The sequence below is a fragment of the Macrotis lagotis genome, chromosome 2, assembly GCF_037893015.1.
Source record: "Macrotis lagotis isolate mMagLag1 chromosome 2, bilby.v1.9.chrom.fasta, whole genome shotgun sequence".
Classification (NCBI taxonomy): domain Eukaryota; kingdom Metazoa; phylum Chordata; class Mammalia; order Peramelemorphia; family Peramelidae; genus Macrotis; species Macrotis lagotis.
Window position 1 is genome coordinate 258,488,302 of NC_133659.1, and position 21,060 is coordinate 258,509,361.

At 43.2% G+C, this 21,060-nt stretch overlaps 1 protein-coding gene across 8 annotated transcripts in view; it reads left to right on the forward strand.

The window, feature by feature from the left end:
• Window positions 1-1,937: 1,937 nt before the first annotated feature.
• Window positions 1,938-21,060, forward strand: part of NCKAP5L (NCK associated protein 5 like) — a 56,969-nt gene continuing 37,846 nt past the window's right edge. For 3 of the 8 annotated variants that reach the window (XM_074225955.1, XM_074225961.1, XM_074225962.1), the window contains exon 1: window positions 2,498-15,454. The gene's annotated coding sequence lies outside the window, so the exon portion shown is untranslated. Of the gene's footprint in view, window positions 2,111-2,497; window positions 15,455-21,060 lie in introns of those variants that run through there. The other 5 variants (XM_074225960.1, XM_074225957.1, XM_074225959.1 and 2 more) reach the window with 5 other exon arrangements.

Here is a 21,060-nt window from a genome sequence, read left to right on the forward strand (position 1 = left end):
CCCAGAGGTGCAAGGTGAAATATAAAATTCCTAATTAACAGTCTTGTAAACTGCTTTATGTTCTGTTGAGGTTTAAGAATGAGCCTCCAAACAGATTGATAGCAATTTGTTGTTGTTCAGTTGTGTTTGACTCTTCTTGGCAATGATAATTGGAGTGTTTTTCCATTCACTTCTCCAGGCATCCACATTTTATAAATGAGGAGCTGAGGCAAATAGGGGTTAAATGACTTGTCCAAGTTCACATAGCTAGTGTCTGAGGCTATATTTGAACTCAGATTTTTCCCAACTCCAAACCAGTTCTCTATCCACTGTGCTTCCTAAAAAACTTCCTAGCTTCTCTAAATAGCAATATCTTGAACTAAGTTACTGAATATTCTTTCATGTTTAACATTTCTTGAATATGTAGGCATAAATTACCTATCCTAATCCTGAGTGCCCAATTACTTGCTGAACCATAGTGGTCAATAAAATCATCCCTAGTGCATTTGGGTAGGAGTTTTAGTGAGCTAAAGAGAGAAAACAGGAAACCTAGTCCTCTTTTGGTCAGTCCATAGGACTAAAACTGGTCAAAACTTCATATCTGCTTAGGGAGCACATTGTGGCTCTGTACCTTTTCCCAGTCATCAATTCCATTAAGTTTGATAAAGGAAAAAACTTTGAAAGTTTGAAAACCTTTGAAAGGCTTAAGAACTCTGACCCAAATTTATTTTTTTTATATAGGTTACAAGGAAGTTCAGAGGGAAACACGGGCAGGCAGGACACTTTTGTGTTTGTGTTGAATTTAAATTTTTAAAAATTTGATTCTATTTTTCTCCCCTTTTTTGGAATCACTATCACTATCCCGTTCTCTCTTCCCCATCTCTCCCATCATCAAAATAAAGAGAATGCAGGAACTGTTTTTTGGGGAAGGGAGCCTGAACCTGGAGTCAGGAAGGCCCAGTTACCAAAAAAAAAAAAAATACAAAAAAAAAAGGTCTCAAACTCTTAGCTATGTGACTCTGCACAAGTCATTTAACCCTGTTTGCCTCAGTTTCCTTATCTGTAAAATGAACTGGAAAGGAAAATGGTATCTTTGCCAGGAGACTGCTAAATGAGATCCCAGAGAATCACAACAATATAAGAAAGCACAGCCATGATAGAAATTCTCTTTTCTATTCTTAGTATATGGAAGTGTTTGTTTTTATTTTAAGTATAGAAACACAAAGAATTAAACTTAAAATCAAATCCTAGGGAGGGGAGAAGGGACAATAATAATGTTAGAGCCAGCAGCAGTTTTTGAGATCATTAATCCATTTCCTGTCTCCTGTTTTATATAAAACCCTCCTGTTTTATAAGTATACGGAAATGTTTGTAAATATGTCAAGTACAGAATAACAACAAAAACAGTCTCGGGGCTGGGCTGGGCCGGGCTGGGCCGGGGTAGGGTGGGGAGGGTCTGGGTCTGTGGCGCCACAATCAGTTTTAGAAACCAACTGTCCCTCTCCTGCTTTCAAATCAGATTTTTCTGTGACTGTGGGTTGTCGGATGCGTGCGGGGCTCGCCCGGGGGGCGTCCGGCCGAGCGTGCCAGGGCGCCGCGGGGCCGAGCGTGCCAGGGCGCCGCGGGGCCGAGCGTGCCAGGGCGCCGCGGCGCTGGCAGCACACCCTCACTCGGACAAAGTCCCGGCGCAGACACAAACCCCGCCGACAAAGACACGTGCACACAGGTGCGCCCACGGCCGCGCGCGCCGCGCCCGGCCGTGGGAGGCATGCCCCGAGGCCGCGGGGCCCGGCGCGGAGGACGAGGATCGGGCCGGCTGGGAGAGCGGCCAGTGTCTCAGCGACTGGGCGGAAGCGGCGCGGGGGGGGGGCTGGGGAGCCCAACTCGGGTCGGCAACATCTGGCGGGGCGAGGGGCGGGGCCTGGGCCGCGGGGCAGCGAGGATTGGCTGAGCGCGAGGACGGGGGCGGGCCCGAGGCGGCCGGGGGCGGGGCCGGAGCGCCCCTTTAAAGCCCTGACATCAGGCGGCGGCCCGAGCCCGGCCTTCCTCCGCCCCCCGCCGCCGCTGCTGCCGCCGCCGCCGCCGCCATGGACCCGGATCCGGCCCGGCCCGGCCCCGGACGCAGCCCTCGGTGAGTCCCGGCCGCGCGCGGATCGTGCCGGGGGAGGCGGGAGGGACCCCGGCCCAAGAGTGGCCACGCTTTCGTGGCAGCGCGGCCTTCCGCCCGCGCGGACCCCCGCGCCCCACCCCAGCCCGGCCCAGCCTCCTCCGTGCCCCCCGGGGGCCTTCCCGCCCGCGCTCGGTCCGGTCGGCGCCCCCCAGCCCCGCCGTCTCCGCGCACGCTCCGTGGCCCCGGAAGGAGAAGGAGCGGGGCAGAGGGGTGTTCCGGGGCGGCCCCCTCCCGGCTCCTGAGGCTCTGACCTTGCCCCGCCTCCCCGCCCAGCCCCCAGCCGGACCCCGGGCTCGGGAGCCCCCGCGGGCGGGCTGCGCGGGCAGCGGCGCCGGGGCGGCCCCTCCACCCGGGTGGGCCCGGGCCCTGGGCCTCGGGGCCGGAGGAATGCGGGGAATGCGCCCGGGCCCGCCCCGGCGCCTCCACCTGCCCTGCCTGCCCGCTCTCAGCCCGGGCACCCCCGGGCACCCCCGGGCACCGGGAGCCGGGGGTCTCCGGGACCCGCCTTTCCAGGGGAGACAGACCTCCGGGGACCAGTCCTCCTCCTCCTCCGCCTTCCCACACGTGGGGGCGGGGTGGGCTCCCTCAGATGGCTAACCTTGAGGCAAATGAACCGGGCCGCAGCCGCCTCGGCCCATGCCGTGCCACCCGGGCATTGGAGCCTGGAGGAGGGAGATGAGAAGCCCCGCCTCGGGGGCAGAAGACCTACAGATCCTTGCCCCAGCCGGTGTTGCTCCGCTGCTGGGCCTTGTCGCCAAAACAGACGCTGCAAGGGTGCAGTGACCTTGGTCTTTGAAGCATCCCTCCTCCTAGGGCAGCAAAGGGAGCCCACCAGGAGAAGCAATTGCACTTTAAGGCTATTGTCCCCCCAAAGGTAGCCAACTCCGGGTGTAACAGGGCGAAGCCGCTAGCTCGGTGAAAAGGAGCAAAGTCTGTGGCCGAGACTTGACGGGAATGGGGGACTTGTGCTTGGTTTTAAACAGCAGAGTCTTGGGCCCAGAAACTAATAGAGGAGAGGTCAAAGATGGGGTGGCAGCTGATAGTTCCTCACTCTCCTTCATTTGCAGTAAGACTGGTAAGGCCCCTGCTGAGGTACTTTGGTTCTTCTAATATTTGAGTTGGTCCTTTGAGTGAGGGTGAAGGAGGGAGGAGGAAGGGCAGTGAGGTAGGCAGATTCCCAGGAGACAGTTTGTACCTCAGCTGTTTGGACTTGTTTTAGGATCTGGGCCAGGGAGAAAGCTCATCCATTCCCTCACAGGGAGAGGGTAAGGTGGATGGGAGCGCTGAGCTGCCCTACACCCACTAAGAAACTCTGACTGAAGTTTCTCCTCACCCCCCCCCCCCTTCTTCCCACCTGGTTTGTCTTGCCATCCTGGCACCAGGATAAAACAGCCCCTACCTCATTGTTCCTAAATTTCCTTCCCACTCCCCTTTTCCTGGGTGCAGGGTTTTTCTCTGGAGTCTGGCTCTCCAGGTTGAAACATGTTCTTCCTTGGAGCTAGAGGCCCCTCTGCCCCTTTTATTTAATTTTATACTTGGCTTCCCAGGTTCTACTGGGAACATTGGAGGGAACAATTCAGATTAGAAGTACTAGGAACCATTAAGGTTTGTGGCTGCTGTCACTTTTTTTCCTCTCCTTTTACTTGACACAGTGGAGACCTTGAGTTTCAGCACAGTTGCCCACTGGGGCTAAATTTTAAGTAGGAGGTATTGTTGATGGTAGATACGAAGAAGAATGTCTTGATGGCTATCCTGAGCTTCTGGTATGCATTGTGTCACCTTCTAGAATAAAAACAGCTTGTCAGAAAGTGTTTGCATTGACACACATCCCTTCTCCACAGTGCTCTAGATGAAGCTGAATTTTCCACTGAAGATTAAGCAATAACAGCCACTTCTAGGGTGGGTTGCTCTGGGTCCAATTTCAGCATAAGCTTAGGGGTGACCTTGCCTAAGAGATGGGAGAGGCATGAAATGATCCCCTAAACCCGAGGATCTTAACATGGAGTCCTCAAACACCCTTCTCCCCTTCCCAAGGGATTCCATGAATAGATTTTAGTGGATCCAGTAACTTGGTTGGGGGAATTGCATCTTTATTTCATTATAATTGGTTTCCTTTGTAACAGTCTATGTTTTTTGTTTTATACATTTAAAAATATTCTAAGGAAAGGGCTCATAGGTGTCAACCAAATTGCCAAAGGGGTCTATGATACCAAAAAAATGGCAAGAATCTTTTTTCAAAAGAAGGCCACCCATGTGAGGTCCTATTGACCCCAGCTGTTCAGTGTTTCAAAATGTTCCCTTCTACAGAAGCTGTACCTTCCCAACATCAAAGACTGTCTTGAATTCACTGGCTATACTAATGAATTGATTAAATTAGAGCTTTTTCGTATTAAAGATTTGTTTTGAAAAAGTCCCATTCAAATTTATTCAAATAACCATACCACTATATTCAAAATAATAGAATCTTGGAATATAATCTAGAAGAGACCTCAAAGATCAGTTCTTCAAATGAGGGACAAATGGGGGCAGCTAGGTGGCGTAGTGGATAAAGCATCAGCCTTGGAGTCAGGAGTACCTGGGTTCAAATCCGGTCTCAGACACTTAGTAATTATCTAGCTGTGTGGCCTTGGGCAAGCCACTTAACCCCATTTGCCTTGCAAAAACCTAAAAAAAAAACAACAACAAATGAGGGACAAATGAAGAAACTGATCCAGAGAGCATCCTAGTATAATGGAAAGAAAGTTATAGGAGTGAGAAGATCTGGTTCAGATTCCAGTTTCTTCCTAGAACATGAAGATGCTGGACAAATCATTTACCCTTAATGGGTCTCAGTTTCTTCATCTGTAAAATGAAACTTAGAATGACTCCTGTTTACCTCACAAAGTAGAAAGGGTTTTGTAAACCCTAAAAACTATTATTATTATTATTTTTTTTATTTTAAAACTGTTATTTGTAAAAACTTTAAAACTATATTAAATGTGTATTTTTTATTATTACTTGTTATTGCTCAAGATCATTTGGTTGGTAGTAGACCCTCTACTAAACTTGTTTCCCAATTCCCAGCCCAATGTCTTTTCCATTATGATTAACTCACTTGGGGGGGGGGGGGTCCAACTCTGTGGTGGATGGAATTGGGAGAGGTATGGGCAGGATATTAAAAGACCTGATGATCTTGAATCTTGACTTTTTAAAAGCTGGGTCTGGGGTCCCTGTGCAGTTAGTGATCCCTGAGAATGAGGAAGGACTTCATTCTGTAGTCTCTAATCAGATCTGTGATATATCTAGGAAAAGCACTCAGAAGCCTTAAAAATGGAGGAATCTTAAATCCAAAACTGTCCTTCAAGAACTGGTGATGGAAGCTACTATTTGCAGCTTATCCCCAACCCTTTTGATTTCATTGTTGCAGTCATTTCTGTGAGTCTTCTTGTTCATTGCCTTTCTGTTCTCTTTTCTATCAGTGAGCTTGAATTTTTTGTCTTTATTTTTTTCCTCTCTACCCTAGCATCTCTGGGGTTGGCAGCAGGACAGAAACAGACCTTTGTCCATGTTGTATTCTGCAGCATGGAATGAAAAGGTAGGCCTTACCAATGAATATGATTCCTGTTTGAAAGATAGGAAAACAGAGGCCTGGGGCTGTAAGAAAAGAGAACTGAAAGAAGGAGATGGACAAGTTAAGAGCCAAACTTGCAAGAATCCTACCTTTTAAGAAGCAAAAGTCACAAGGTAGCAAAATTTCTCAATACATAGTAGTTGACATAGAGTGTTTTCCCTGAGCTATTTCAAGAATTTTGCTGTCCAGTGACTTTAGCTGATCAAAAAGACAAAATTTCTTGAGTTTTCAGTAGTTCCCCAGAAGTCAAACCCTTATTTTATCATTTTAAATAACCCTGGCTCTTAAGCCAAGGAAGAGAAAAGAACCTAGTCATTGTCATCCTCAAAAGTGAATAAGATGGGAAACTCTTTTGTCCTTCCTTTATTTAACACCCACCTCAGCCTTCCAGCCTTCCAAAGGTGAGTGTTAAATAAAGGAAGGTTAATATCTGTAGAAGTAGATTTAAGGGAATCCCCATCCCTTCCTTTATCCCTAATATTTTCCTGAAGCTTGGAGACAATATGATCATTCTGTCTCCAGTCTGCAAGTATTATGAGACTGAAAAAGTTCTATTTTGGGGGGGGTGTTGAGTTCAGGGAGGGAAGATGATTTTTGCCTTGTGCCTCAGTTTCCCTCCATGTGCCAGTGAGTTAATAACATGCCATCACCAGGGTGTAACTCTATCCACTAATTACCATTTACCCAGCCCTGGAAGCTGTACAGATGAAAGGATCTAGGGAGACCAACTTGTTATTAAAAGGAATTATCATTGATGTTATTACTATTTCTGAGGAACCACACTGCAAAGACAGTGAAAAAAGCCATGCCAGGACTGAATTCATACTCTTTTTCCTCCCCCCACCCCAATATTTTTTTAAAAAATTTTGTTGGGTTGTTACTAGCCCTGCTCATTAAGTGTTCAGTCAGTGGCTCTTGATTTTCCACAGTTCTGCCTCTCAATCCAACTTTTCTCTCAGTTCTCCCCCCCTTCCATTCCCCCACCCCCATCCCTGATTCCCAATCTAGAATTGTTAAATGGCTCAAATTCTAGGATACAGATCCTAGAATCAGGTGGAGGTGGGGAGTAGGAAAGACTCCTCATCTCTGATTTCTGGGTTTTGGTTGGGGGGACCCTTCCAACTCCTAGGGTGTGGCCCTGGAGTTACTTAGTGGTGGAGTTTCCCAGGGCCTGATTCATCTTAGCTCTAGGCTGGGCTTGATGTGGGGGATATAATTGGCCCTTTGGTATGAGGATCTGTTGAGACACCCTCCGGGACCTGACTGTAGCAGCCCCAGGCACCTCTTGGAGCCAGTACCCTTCCTACCCTTTCCCCACCCCCCACACTCCCTAGGTAATACAACAGCACCATTTTCAGCCTTAGTTGCCATATTCCCAGCTTTCTAACTCTATTCCAGAGTCTTTTCCCATGAACATGAGGTTCCCATCTTAGAGAGGAAGTTGTCTTGACCACTTCCTAAAAGATTCTTGGTTAGCCTAGCCCTCCAAAAAGAATTTTATCCCTCTTTTAGGATAACCTGTTTCTCCCTTCCCCCTTCTCTTCCCCCAACAGGGAGGGTCATCTCCAATTCTAAGGGAAGGAAATGCTTTAACCTCTACTGGGCAAGGTCAACCTCACAGCCTCTGCTGCCTCTCTTGCCTCTCCCCACTGGGATCTCATGTTTCCCTTTAAGTGCCTGCAACCTGGTTATATAGAGCCAACTACTGACCAGGAGCCATAGGAGAATCAGAGCTAGTCAGTAGTGGACCTCTTGGACATTTAAACTGGGCTGGGCTCACCTGAGATATGGGTAGGAGTAGCTGCTCTTCTCTATAGAAATTCTGGAGGGGGTGGCTAGGTGGCGCAGTGGATAGAGCACCAGCCCTGGAGTCAGGAGTACCTGAGTTCAAATCTGGCCTCATACACTTAATAATTACCTGGCTGTGTGGCCTTGGGCAAGCCACTTAACCCTATTGCCTTGCGAAAAAAACTAAAAAAAAAAAAAAGAAATTCTAGGAGTTTTGAACTTGCCATAGGCCTTTCTTTTCTGGGGGGGGGGGGGGAGGCAAAAATAGGATTCCCTGCCCTTGTTTAAAAGATCAGGACTGTGTAGAAAGGAAAACTATACAACATGAAATTTTCTTTGGAAGCCTCTGTCACCTGGAGAGATTTTGTGTCTGTGTGTGTGTGTGTGTGTGTGTGTGTGTGTGTGTGTTTGTCTGTGTCACCTAGAGAGATTTTGTGTGTGTAGTGTGGGTGTGGATGTGTCTCCCAACCCCTCACATGGTTTCAAATGCAGAACACTGCTCTAGGACTTGACTTGTCTGGGGAGTAAGCTCCACTGCCCTGGGCCCAGGTATGTTAATACTCCAATAAACCCCTTGTGGACATTGCCTGAAGGAAGTGGGAGGTGATGTTTATGTTTGGGCAGAGCGGCAATTCCTTTCCCTTTCAATCTATGATGTCTTTTGGGTCCCTTATTCAGACTGCTCATAACTCCGGAGCTTAATATCTGAAAAAAAGACCTTTACCTGATTACACACTACCATGGCCCCTAGGCCTGTTTCCCAGAGCCCAAGCATTCCCTTCCATTGTGGACTGGGGCTGATTGAGAGGACAGAGGATAATTGGTTTGTGGATCTTCATTTCCTTTGTAGAGAGCACCTCACTTCCTGGCCCCAGGATAAGAAGCAATAAGGCTTTGTCTTACTGACCCTTTCTCTTTTGTTCTTTGTTGTCTTCTTGGGAAGGTTGTGGGACAAGTGAGGAGGGGGCATGGAGAAGAGAGTATCCATCAGTTTAATAGCCAACCTTTATGTGATGCCTTAAGGTTTGCAAAGTGCTTGACATATACTCATTAGATCCTCACAACAGCCCTGTGAAGTGGGTACTATTATTCCTATTTTATTAATGATGAGCCTGTCTGAAAAAAGTGATATGTAATGTGGCATAATAGAGTGCTGGACATGGAGTCAGGAAGACCTGGATTCAATCCTACCTCAGCCACTTAGTAGATGTGGGACTAGGCAAATCATTTTTCATCTCTGAGCTTCACTTTTCTCACTTGTAAGACCTTGATGGATTCTGAGATATATTCCAACACTAAATCTTTGATTCTAAGACTTGATCAGGGACATACAGCTAATAGGCCAGGATTGAAACCCTGGGCTTCCTGATTCCGACTCTTTCTGCTGGGTCTATGGGAAGGACCTGGACTTCTTGAACAGATAGATGATCAATCTGTTCCTTAACTCCAAATACTTCCAAGTGATGTGATTCTAACTCTGGAGTCCTGTCAGTAAAAACTACGAAGTTCTTTCAGGTAATAATGTCTTTTAATCTTAATTGCATTGATTTTGATTATCTACCATTTTTCAGTTTTTACGTAATATAATCAAAATTGTCTGTTTTTTATTTTGTGAAATCTGTTCCACAATTCATCATGAACTCTTTAAGAATTGGATCTAGGAGTGGTTAGGTGGCGCGCTGGCCCTAGAGTCAGGAGTACCTGAGTTCAAATCTGTCCTCAGACACTTAATAATTACCTAACTGTGTGGCCTTGGGCAAGCCACTTAACCCTTAAGCCTTGCAAAAACTAAAAAAAAAAATGCAGATAGTATTTTCTTCCTTGTTCCTAATCTGTTTATGTGACACTTTATATCTAAGAAATGTGGCCATTTGATGCTTATCTTGGCAAATTGTATGAAGTGATTGTTGTTCACTTGTTCGATCATGTCAGATTGTAACCCCATGGACACCAGGCCCTTCTGCCCTCCAATATCTACTGGAGTATATCCTAGTTCATATTCATTGTTTCCATGACACTAGTTATCCATCTCATCCTCACCATCCCCTTTTCCTTTCTTTCTCTATATCAGGGTTTCTCAGTGACTAAAGTAGTTAGTATTTGATCTTCCAATTGAAATTCCAATTTTATTTGGTCATTGAATGAATGACTGACTCTTCATGACCCCATGGGCTATAATGTCCTTGGAATTTTCTTGCCAAGTTACTGGGGTAGTTTGCCATCTTCTTTGCCAGTGAATTAAGGCAATCAGAGGTTAAGTGACTTGCCCAGGGTTAAATAACTAGGAATTGTCTGAAGTGGGATTTGAACTCAAGGTCTTCCTAACTCTTCTGAATTAATTTTATTAAGTATTGATTGATTTGGTCTAAACCTAATTTCTTCCAAACTTCTTTCTAGTTTTCCCATTAATTTTTGTTGAATAGTGAGTGAGTCCAGTAGTTGGGAATCTTTGAATTTATCATACCCTTTGCTTATGGTTATTTGCTTTTTAATGTTACATACCTTAATCTTTTCTGTCTTTTAGTGAAGACCAAGTAGTTTTCATGATTACTGTTTTGTAGTATGAAATATTTGAGATCTCATACTACTAGACTGTCTTCCTTTCCACTTTTTTCTGTAATTTCCTTTGAAATTTTTGACATTTTTCCCTCAAATGAATTTCATTTTTTCTAGTTGTGAAGTAGTTTGAATGGTATAGCACTAAAAAAAGAAAGTTAATTAGGAAGTATTATAATTTCTGTCAAATCAACATGGCTCAACCCTGGACAATTAAGATCTCTCCTGGGGGCTGCTAGGTGGTGTAGTGGATAAAGCACTGGCCTTGGAGTCAGGAGTACCTGGGTTCAAATCTGGTCTCAGACACTTACTTAATAATTACCTAGCTGTGTGGCCTTGGGCAAGCCACTTAACCCCATTTGCCTTGCAAAAAAAAAACAACAACCAAGATCTCTCCAGTTATTTAGATTTTTATTTCATAGTTTTAAAGTTGTATTCATATAATTCCCATGTGTGCCTTGGTAGGTGGACTTCCAAATATTTTGTATTTATTTGGAGAGAAATTTTTCAGTCTCTTCCTGCTGGGTTTTGTTGGTAATATGAAGAAAGGCTGATGATTTTGTGGGTTTATCTTATATCCTGCTACTTTGCTGCAGTTATTGTTTCAATCCAGACATGACTTCATCTTCACCAAGGCCTGATGGGGGAACTGTGACGGAGAGAGGTGAAGGTCTTTCTTGCCTAGGGGTTATATATCATGCTTAATCCAGAATAGGGATTTAAGGATCCTGAATCCTGGCTAGTAGGCTAAGCTGAATTTGAAGTGGAGCTTGAGGGAGAACCATGGTTTTGCTTCTTCCTTTCCTCTTTTGGGCAAAGTGGACTACATGGGCAGATCCTCAGCATTTTGGTCCATGCCACACCCTGCCAGCTGAGCCCTGAGGAATCAGTTAGGTCAGGGTTGGAGTTGCTTAGGCACAGATAGATGCCGTGCATGCCAGAACCTGTTCCCTTGTCATCCATGGTCACCCTAGAGTTCTGAATTTATGGAAGCCTGGTAGATGTTTTGGAGTCAGGAAGGAAGGTAGCAGTCTCCTTGCCTTTTGGTGAGTCCTGGATAGACTAGGTTTGACTAGGTCACCTTTCTGAGATTGATAGGGAGAAGCTGCTTTCCTTGTTTTGCCTTGTTTTTCTTGGTACTTCAGATGTAGCCTGGTGACCCATAGAGTTTTCTTTCTGGCATCTTAGAGCAATTGAGGACCAATCCATTATCTGATCTACCACTGCTCTGTTCCTGAAGGATCTGTAGTGAATCTTGGCTTATGCCAGAAGGTGGAAAAGATGTTGTTGACTTCCTTGTTCTGGGATTAGGGTAGTTTGGGAATAGGACAGAGGAAGGGGGACAGGACAGGAAGACTGGTGGATTTGTATCTTTCATGAGCCATGAAGGGGAGAGAAAACCTGCAATGATTGAAAGTCTCCTTAAGACCATAGCCAGGGGCAGCACCCTAGTCATTTTAAAATCGTAACTAGTAAAATTGGGGCAGAGTCAACTTCTTCATCCTCACAGGGATGCTAACCTTCTACTCAACCAAGTCTATTTTAGATTTTCACTTTCCTCCTCCCAGTCTTTTCTCCAGGTGAAATTGGTAAAATTTGACTGTAGACGTGAATATACAGAATCCCCTATTAGCTTCTGTTTAAAGAGGTCCTACTATATGTCCCTATAGTGCCCCTTACCTACACTGTGGTGGAATGTGCAAAAAAAAATTATTCCAGACCCTGTTTATCTGGAGAAGAATCAAAGCTAACACCCCTCCCCCTCAACATGACACAATTACATTAGTGCAATAAGAATACTAAAGGTAGAGAGATCAGTGAGAGATCAAGACTTATTGAACTAGGAGGACCTTGAGGACAGAGACTATTCTGAAAAATGCAGAGGTGGAAGATGGAAGATGGTATTCCCAGGAAAAAAATTGAAATGAGCTTGGCTAAATCCTGGCCCATTCTTCCCCTTAGTCTGGAGAAAAGGCAGCATGAACCCTGGACTTACAGGGATGAGGCTGCTGAACCCCTAGAGTGTGACCCTATAAATACACCCATTGTGTTGGTGTTCCATTTCCTCCCCCAATGCAGCTGCTATTTTTGTTGGTTGGGTTACGCTATAGCTGGGGAGCCCTGCATGTTTGGGGAAGGAGCTATTCATCTGATATCCTAGTACCTCAGAGAAGTATTCTGATTGGTAGTGGGGCTGTCGGAAAAAGTTCCTAACCTTTAATGTTTGTATACAGTGGATCTATCTCAGAGATCCAGACAAGGTCACCAACGAGAGAGAGAGAGAGAGAGAGAGAGAGAGAGAGAGAGAGAATATGTGAGTGTGAGTGTGAGACAGAGTACTAACAGCGCTGTGGGACAGGAGGTTCAGAAGGGAATGTTTAGCCAGTCCCAGCCCTCCAGAGCAGATGTGTCTTCTCAGAGTCAGGAGAAAAGAGCTATTGTGTCTGGTAGTACCAGTTGTCAGGAAGGGGAAAAGGGGAACTAAATTGTCAGACAACTCCTCCCTACTCCAGAGTTTGGGTTTGGGGTGACATTCCCAAGGTATCTGGCTCCAGACTGAACATACAGCTTCAGAAATGAGGTTTTAGTAGAATCTTTAGTCTATAGAATCTACAGACTACAGAATCAGGAACTTCCTGATTCTGAACTCAGAGAGAATGGAGGATGAGCTTAGTGCAACTTGCCCAGCCTTGTTTCCAGGTTCTGTCCACTGACCTGATGCAGGGAGCATGAGGAAAGCAACTGTTGGCACAGTTTAGTTCAAGGGTAGTTCTCATCAGAGGATTGCCTTGTTCTCATCTAAAACTTTTTATCCTCTCTTAACTGTAGCACTCCTAGCTGGATACCACCAGTACTATCACCATGTCCTTCTCCGTGTCTCTTGGTTCCTGGTCTTGATCCCAAGGAGATGCCTTCTCATTGATCAGGACCTTGGCTAATGTCTAGAATCAGTCACAGTTCTGGCTCCTCTCTCCTTTCTCCATTTGGAGTATCCCCTGTATCTGTACTCTCAAGTCTTGGAAACCAGCTATTTATGAACTGGGGTAAGGGAAGAGGCAAAGCGGGGAAGAGGGAAGGCAACCTGTCTGTTCCATTTATGTTGCTGGTCTGAAAGACCAACTGGGCAAGGGGAGAATGGGCATTTGAGAGGCAGAGTGAAATAGATCCTTATTTCTCCTCCAAAGTGTGTGGTTTTAAAAGGGAGACTTTTGAGTAAAGTTCTATACTTAGAAATCTTGAGTGTATGAGGGGAGTGAAACAGGTCTTTGGAGGTAGGGTGCTAATCTGATAGGCAGGACTCCCAGCTGAGCTCCTTTGTAGTTTTGTTGACATGTGAAAGAGTGAAATCAGGGAGAGACTATCTATAAAGTATGCTCAGGTCCTTGGTTTCCTTATCTGTAAAAGAGGGATAGTTGTACCTATCCTCTACTGGGATTGTGATGGTCAAGTGAAAGTTTAGTCAAGTGACTTGGTAAACCTTAAAGTGCTTTAGAAATATCACCTGTCACTTTTCTTTCCTCAACTTTGCCACCTGATTTGTAGGTCTGTTAGGACATCCCCTGGTTGTCTGGTGCATGTATTCATACAAACATGAACCATCTCCTAGGTGTTAACTCTAATGCAAAGTTGTAAATATCTTGGTCCTCCAGTTGTTTAAAAGGAAATTGGGAGGTAGGACGTTGTGAAGGACATTGGAGCTGGCAATAGATTGGTTCTTATAGGATCCCTTCCTCCTTCTCCCATCATCATCACCCTTTTTTTAGGATTAGATAGGATCTGAATGAAATTAGCTACATAGCAACGGTTACTTGGAGTCAGGTGAGGAATGGTTTCATCTCTCCCAAAGAACATCTACCTCCTTTTTAGTGTAGTTAGTTCTGTGCTTTTTGGAGAGCAGGACTTATTTGGTCTTACAGATGTTTATTTTGCAAAACTGAAAGAAAATTAGGTATATAGTAAGCTTTTATTAATATTTGTTGGGTGTGTGAGTGAGTGAAAAAAGGCTTCAGACTCACCCATTGTGACTCCACATTCAATGTTTTCATGCTCTACTATTCTACCTTCTCATAAATATGAAGACTTAGTAGGCTAGAGAGAGGAGATGGAAAGATCTGGGAAGAAACCCCAGTTTATAAGTCCAAGAACTCTATTGGATATTTTCCCCTTCAGCCAAATCAGTAGGAATAAACCCCCCCTGTTTTCCTAAAATTTTGCAAAGATTCTATTTTTTGGGGAAAGATTCTATTCTGTTCTGTTTCACATTTCTAAATATATAATTTGATAGTTTAAAGTTTATATACAATACAGTTTTGTCCCTAAAGTAACAGACTGACTTTATAAAGGGTATTTTAAAATTATGTGCTTCCGTCTTACCCAAAATTCCCATTTTGGGCCATTTGAGGGAGATATATTATAAGGGAACTTTAGAGGTCATTTAGTCCAAATTCCTTATTTTACAAAAATTAAGAAATTGTTCCAGAGAGGTTAACTGACTTGCCTAAAGTCACATAACTAATAAATGGTAAAGCTGCCTTTGAAGTGAATTCCTTTGTTTCAAACAATATGTTTCACAATTTAAAAATAACTGCTTAGTTATAAGTCAGACTAGTTGACCTTTAAGATTCCTTACTTTTCTGAGATTGTATAATAAAACATTCCCCTGCTCCATGACTTCAAAAAGCATTTAAAAAAAAATACCCTATTTTTGTAGGGGAAAGGGAAGGCCATTAAGAACCTAGAGATAAACTGGGGTTGGATGAGTCAGGAGATAACTGCCACCAAAAGTCTAGCCTGTAGCATGCTGACTGGGCCTGGGTTATTAGCAATGTTGAGGTTGAGAGACTAGTTGGGAAAAGAGTGAGGGTAAAGTAAGAACCCTGGCAGGGATACGAAGAACAAGGAAGAATCTTGTTTTAAGGAATTTGAGAGGCTTTGGTAGAGTTGGCTCCTGGGATCCATATAGCTGACCTTCCTTAGCTAATGAAGTGGAAACTGGGGTGAAAGAACTAGTTAATTAATCACCCTTACTGAAGTTCCAAGAAAGTAGATGGGGGTGTGAGAAATTGGAAAGAACCATAAAATAATCAAAATAATCAAAAGTGAATGTTGCAAAGAAGAGATGTGAGAAAATACTTTCCCCCCACTTCTTTGCAGAGATGTGAGGTCTCGAGTTGTGGTACCTGGCATATATTTTCAAACTTTTCCAATATTTTGATTGGTTTGCTCAGAGAATAAATATTCTATTTGTCTCCATGACTGTGCTTTCCCGTTCCAGGCCTGGTGACTGACACAAGGTGACCACTGTAGCTGGTGTCACTGTGGTATCTCCAAATTGCTGAGCTGAGAGAGAGGTAAGGACTTAAATCTCCCCTCTATATGGGAGTGGGGGGGTGGGGAGAATATTGATTGGAGGGGGAAATAGTTGTCAAGAATTAAAAACTGAGGAGGGAAGGAAATCTTTAATGTCTTATACAATAAGATAATGAGAAGTTAATACAGAATCTTCACATGTGCAACACTTCCTTCCTTAGAGAGACAAGGTACCCAGTCTTTTTTCTATTCATCATGGGACTACTTAGTAGAAAAAACTCCCTTAAGAACTTCCATAGAGTATAGGATTTAGGCATAAAGGGTGATACTGTAAACCAATTAGGAGAACAAGGAATAGTTTATCTGGTGACCAAACAAGATAGAAGTGCAAAGTGGATGATTTTGACCACACTAATTAATTAAACAATCAATTAATTAAATTTTGCACAAATAAAACCAATGTAACCAAGATTGGCAGAAAACTGGAAGCAATTTTCATAGCTAATGTTTCTGATAAAGAACTCATTCTAAAATACAGAGAAAATTAAGACAGATTTAGAAGAATACAACTCATTTCCCAAATGATAAATGGTCAAAGGATATGAACAGGCAGTTTTATCTGAACAGGTAGTTTTCAGATAAAAGAAATTACAGCTGCCTATAATCAAAATGCTCTAAATTATTATTGATTAGGGAAATGTAAGTTAAAACAACTCTGAGGTACCACCTTAAAACTATCGGATTGGCTATAATGACAAAAAAGGAAAAAGAGCAATGTTGGAGAGGATGTGGGAAAAATGGGACATTAATGCGTTGTTGGTAGAAGTATGGACTGATTCAACTTTTCTGGAGATTAGTTTGAAACTATGCCCAAAGAGCAATAAAACTGTGCATACCCTTTGATCTAATAATATCACTATTAGCTGTATCTAATTAGATTTATATTTATAACAATTCTTTTTGTAGTGGCAAATAATTGGAAACTGATTAGGGAATGAATGACTGAACAAGTTATAGTTTTTTAATGTTATGGAGCACTGTTCTGTAAGAACTCATAAGCGGACAGACTTGTGTGAACTGATGCTCAGTGAAGTGAGCAAAACCAGGAGAATGTTGTATACATTATGATCAACTGTGATGGACTTAGCTCCCCTTAGCAGTTCATTGACCAAGGACAATTCTAAAAGACTTGTGATGAAAAATGCCATCCATGATCAGAGAAAAAGCTATGGAATCTGAATGTAGACCAAAGCATGCCATGTAAAACTTGTTTTATGTATTTTTTCCTTTCTCATGTTTTCCCCCTTTTCCTTCCTTCTGATTCTTTCACAACCACTGAAATGGAAATATCTTAAATATTTAAATATACATGTATAACCTATATCAGATCACTGTCATAGGGAGGGAAGGGAGAGATAGAAAAATGTGGAACTAAAAAGTTTACAAAAAGATGAAGATTGAAAACCATCCTTGCATGTAAATGAAAAAAAATAACATTCCAAAATTACCTAATAAACCAACTACTGTAGAAAAAAATATAGCTGACTATAGCAGAGAATATGATATAGATGTGGACAAAAAATGAAGCCAGTCGTCCTCTCCACAAATGGGAGTGGAGCTTAGGTTTTTAATTCAGAGAAAAAGAAAGAAATAGTTCCCTAATGCAGGACTGTGAATTCATTGAATGTCAGAACTGAAAGGGACCCAGGAGATCATCTTGTCCAACCATCCCATTTAACATATAAAGGAACTGAGGCCCAGGAAGCATACACTTAGTGGCATAACTTAAACTAAGCTCAAGTCAGTCAAGAAGCATTGATTAAAAACTTACAACATATCAGATAGTGCCCTCAACACTAAAGATGCAAAGAATCCCTGCTTTCAAGGAGCTCACACTCTTTCTTTTTTTCTTTTTTCTTTCTTTTTTAAAGGTTTTTGCAAGGCAGATGGGGTTAAGTGGCTTGACCAAGGTCACACAGCTAGGTAATTATTAAGTGTCTGAGGCTGGATTTGAACTTAGGTACTCCTGACTCCAGGGCTGGTGCTCTATCCACTGTACCGCCTAGCTGCCCCCAAGCTCACATTCTTAACAAGGAAGGACATAGAACAATCAATCATGTAAATATAAGATATATAGTGTAAATGGAAGGCGCTAATAGTGGAGGGCCTGAGGATGGCATTTGAACTAAGTCTTAAAGGAAGCCAGGAAAGCCAGAAGACCCAAGTGAGGAGGAAGAGTTTTTCAGGTGTGGAGTCAAGAGATTATCTTGTAGGAACAACACAAAGGAGGCCAGTGCTGCTGGAGCATAGCATATATGGAGTAAGGCCTGAAGGGGCCAGGTTGTGAAGAGCTTTAAACACAAATAGAATTTTCTATAGGATCCTGAGGGTAAAATAGAGAGCCACTGGAATTTGACATGGTTGTACCTGTACCTCAGGAAAAATCACATAATATTAACATAATATTTTAACAAATGGAGAAAAGAGGGACTTGAGGCAGGAAGAGCAGCTAAAAGGCTATTGTGCACGTATAGGCCTGAAGTGATGGCACCTACATGGAGGTGGTGGCTATGTGAAGAATGGGACAGCTGGATCATCAAGTTTTGCTGTGGAGTATGTTCAGCTGAGGAGTCAAAAATGACAAGGTTTCCAGTACAGTGACTAAGAACTTCATGGCATAGTTCCCTGATGTCTTGGTCTTCTTCAAGAATGAAGGACAAACGTCACTGTCCTTGATGTGGGAAAGTGCCCAGGAAAGTGGGGAAGAAGGAACAGTTTGGGGAGCTTGGGAAATGTTGAGTTTGAGATGCCTTTGGATATCCAGTTTGAAATATCCAAAAGACAAATGGTGATATAGGTCTGGAGCCAAGGGAAAAGACTAAGAGTGTGCCTAGATCTGGATGTTATCTGCATAGAGATGGTTGTCAAACTAGTGGGAGCTGATGGGATTGCCAATTGAGATTAATATAGAGGGAGAAAAGAATAAGACTCAGGACAGATCCTGGGGTTTGTGATTATGCCCTGAATGAAGATGCAGCAAAGGAGACTTAAGAATGGTTAGACAGGTAGGAGAAGAACCAGAAGAGAACAGAGTTAATTAAGAAAGAGAAGATGGTGAACAACAATATCATATTCTGCAGATAGGTCAAGAAGGATTGAGGAAAGGCCATTAGATTTGTCATTTAAGAAATTATTGGTAACACTGGAGAAAGTAGTGTTACTTAAAGAAAGGAGGAAGAAGTGGAGTAATGCGGCCTTAGGTGACTTTTCCATAGAATTGAGAGGAGCACACACCCATGACTGTTAATAGGATAATAACTAGCAAAAACAGCTCACATGAAGATTTTTTTTTTTGTTGTTTTTGTGATGGGGAGACAAAGACATTTTTAAAGACAGCAGATGGGGCAGCTAGGTGGCTCAGTGATGAATAGAATATTGGCCCTGGAATCAGGAGGACCTGCGTTCAAGTGTGATCTCAGACACTTAATAATTACCTAGCTGTGTGACCTTGGGCAAGTCACTTAAACCCTATCACCTTGCCAAAAAAAAAGAACAGAAGGGACAAGTAGTTTGAGAGAAGTTAAGTGTTAGAGAAAAAAATGAGGATAATGGAGGGAGCAAACAATTTGCTATAAAAGATAGGAGGGGTGAATATTGAGTAGTTTGCCTTGGGAAGACTACCTCTGAGATGGATGAAGGAGAAGATAGTGGAAGGAAAATGTCTTGAATGATTTGAAATGAAAAGGGAAGTGAAGTAGAAGGAAAGTCCTTAGCTGAAAGAATAGGGGAGGGAATATTTTGGGTAGCAGGATAAGTGATTAACAAGGTGTTTAAGAGTATTACCTTACTGAGGGGAGGGCCCCCTTAAAATTATGTAAAAATTTTGTAGTGAACCAGTCAGCATTATTTCATGACTTCCTCAGTCTCCATTCATCTTAACATGGATTGGTGCAAAAGAGGCAGATGGTAGGAGTTTGACAGTGCATGACTGGTAAGAGAACAAGGAGACAGTGGATTTATGGGAGTGTAGAGCTAAATTCATTGAGATGGGGAGGACAGCTATTGTAAGGAACTGAAGTATGGAAAGACCTAGTGATCACAATCAGGATGAAAAGGATTAGAGGTTGTGAAACACTGGGAAAGATAAAAAGTTGAAAGATCAATATCAGATAAAGGAATCTCCAAGCTCATGAACGTAGAAGTGGAGCTCTTATGGGAGAGGACAAGTTCAAGGTTAAGACCATTTCTGTGTAGGTGAGGTATAATGGAGGAATAGATTGTAGGAAACAATTGGTTGAGGAATTGGTAGGTTAGGTTATTTGAAGGAGTCTCAATATGCATGTGCAAGACTTCCAGAACAAGCTGTAGTGACCTAGAACTCAGTTTCCTGCTTCCCCACCTGAGTTCTTCGTATTATTACACCACACAAACCTTCAATTAGTAAATCACTTTTTATTGAATTTGGTTTGGTTTTGGGGAAATTCAGTAGTTAAACAGATTGTAAAAAATGTTGATTTTATTATAGGATACTTATCATTAGTATATGTGAGGCCTATGGAAAAGCAGTTTTACTTGGATTTGACAGGTGAAGAGCTTGTTTTAACAAGTTAACAACAAATTAAGACTAGATTTCAGGTCTTCTTTCTTTTGACCTGGTTTTGTTAGAAGATTCAACCTACAATTGGAAAACTAAAAGAAATGGGGCTATTTATGAATTGTTGGTGCCAGTTCCCAAGGTGGGACTTCTATATCCCCTTCACATAACCCAATAACCCTATCTCATCAATGAGTTCATTAGCCCACTGGATTAAGAGTTGAAAAAGACACTGGAGGGGACCATTGGACTAGATCCATGGATGGTTAGCCTATATGTGAGAGACAAAATCCACCAGCTTTCTGAGAGCTAATATGGTAAAACTTTATTTTACAGCATTAAAAAAAAAATTCTTTGCTCAGGGGCAAAGGCAGGAGTTTACTGACCTCCTAGTCAAGGTGAACTCTAAAGTGGAGGCTGTAGCCTTACCCCAAGGGATGATTGATCAGTCCATTGGAGAGTGGAAAGATAGTGGTGGGGGGTGTTGTTCTGCCAAGAATCCTTTGAATATTTATAACATCATTCGAAGGTTTTATTTGGTCAAACATTTAATTAATTCAACCCTAAAAAGCTGCTAGATTGGGGCAGCTAGGTGGCTGAGTGGATAGAGCACTGGCCCTGGAGTCAGGAGGATCTGAGTTCAAATCTGGCCACAGATACTTAATAATTACCTAGCTGTGTGGCCTTGGGCAAGCCGCTTAACCCCATTGCCTTACAGAAAACTTAAAAAGAGATGCTAGATTTATTGAATTTCTAGTCCTGCCTGTACTTTCCATGACAAAGCCACACCAAAGGCCTGCAGACTGAAGGTTCCCCATCTCTGCTCTAAACAATAGCCAATTTGGGAGAATATTTCCAATATTAACTTTATCCCTTATTGTTCCGCTGCACCTTCCTCCACTATACTGGCTCCCAGTCTCCCTTCTGTAAGGGCAGCAATAATCAGACAGTACCTGCTATCCAGAGAGGCAACAGTACAGGTTTCATGTAGAAAATTCTACATCTCTACTCCCCCAGCATCACATAACCCCAGATCACCTTGTGCCTGTTGTA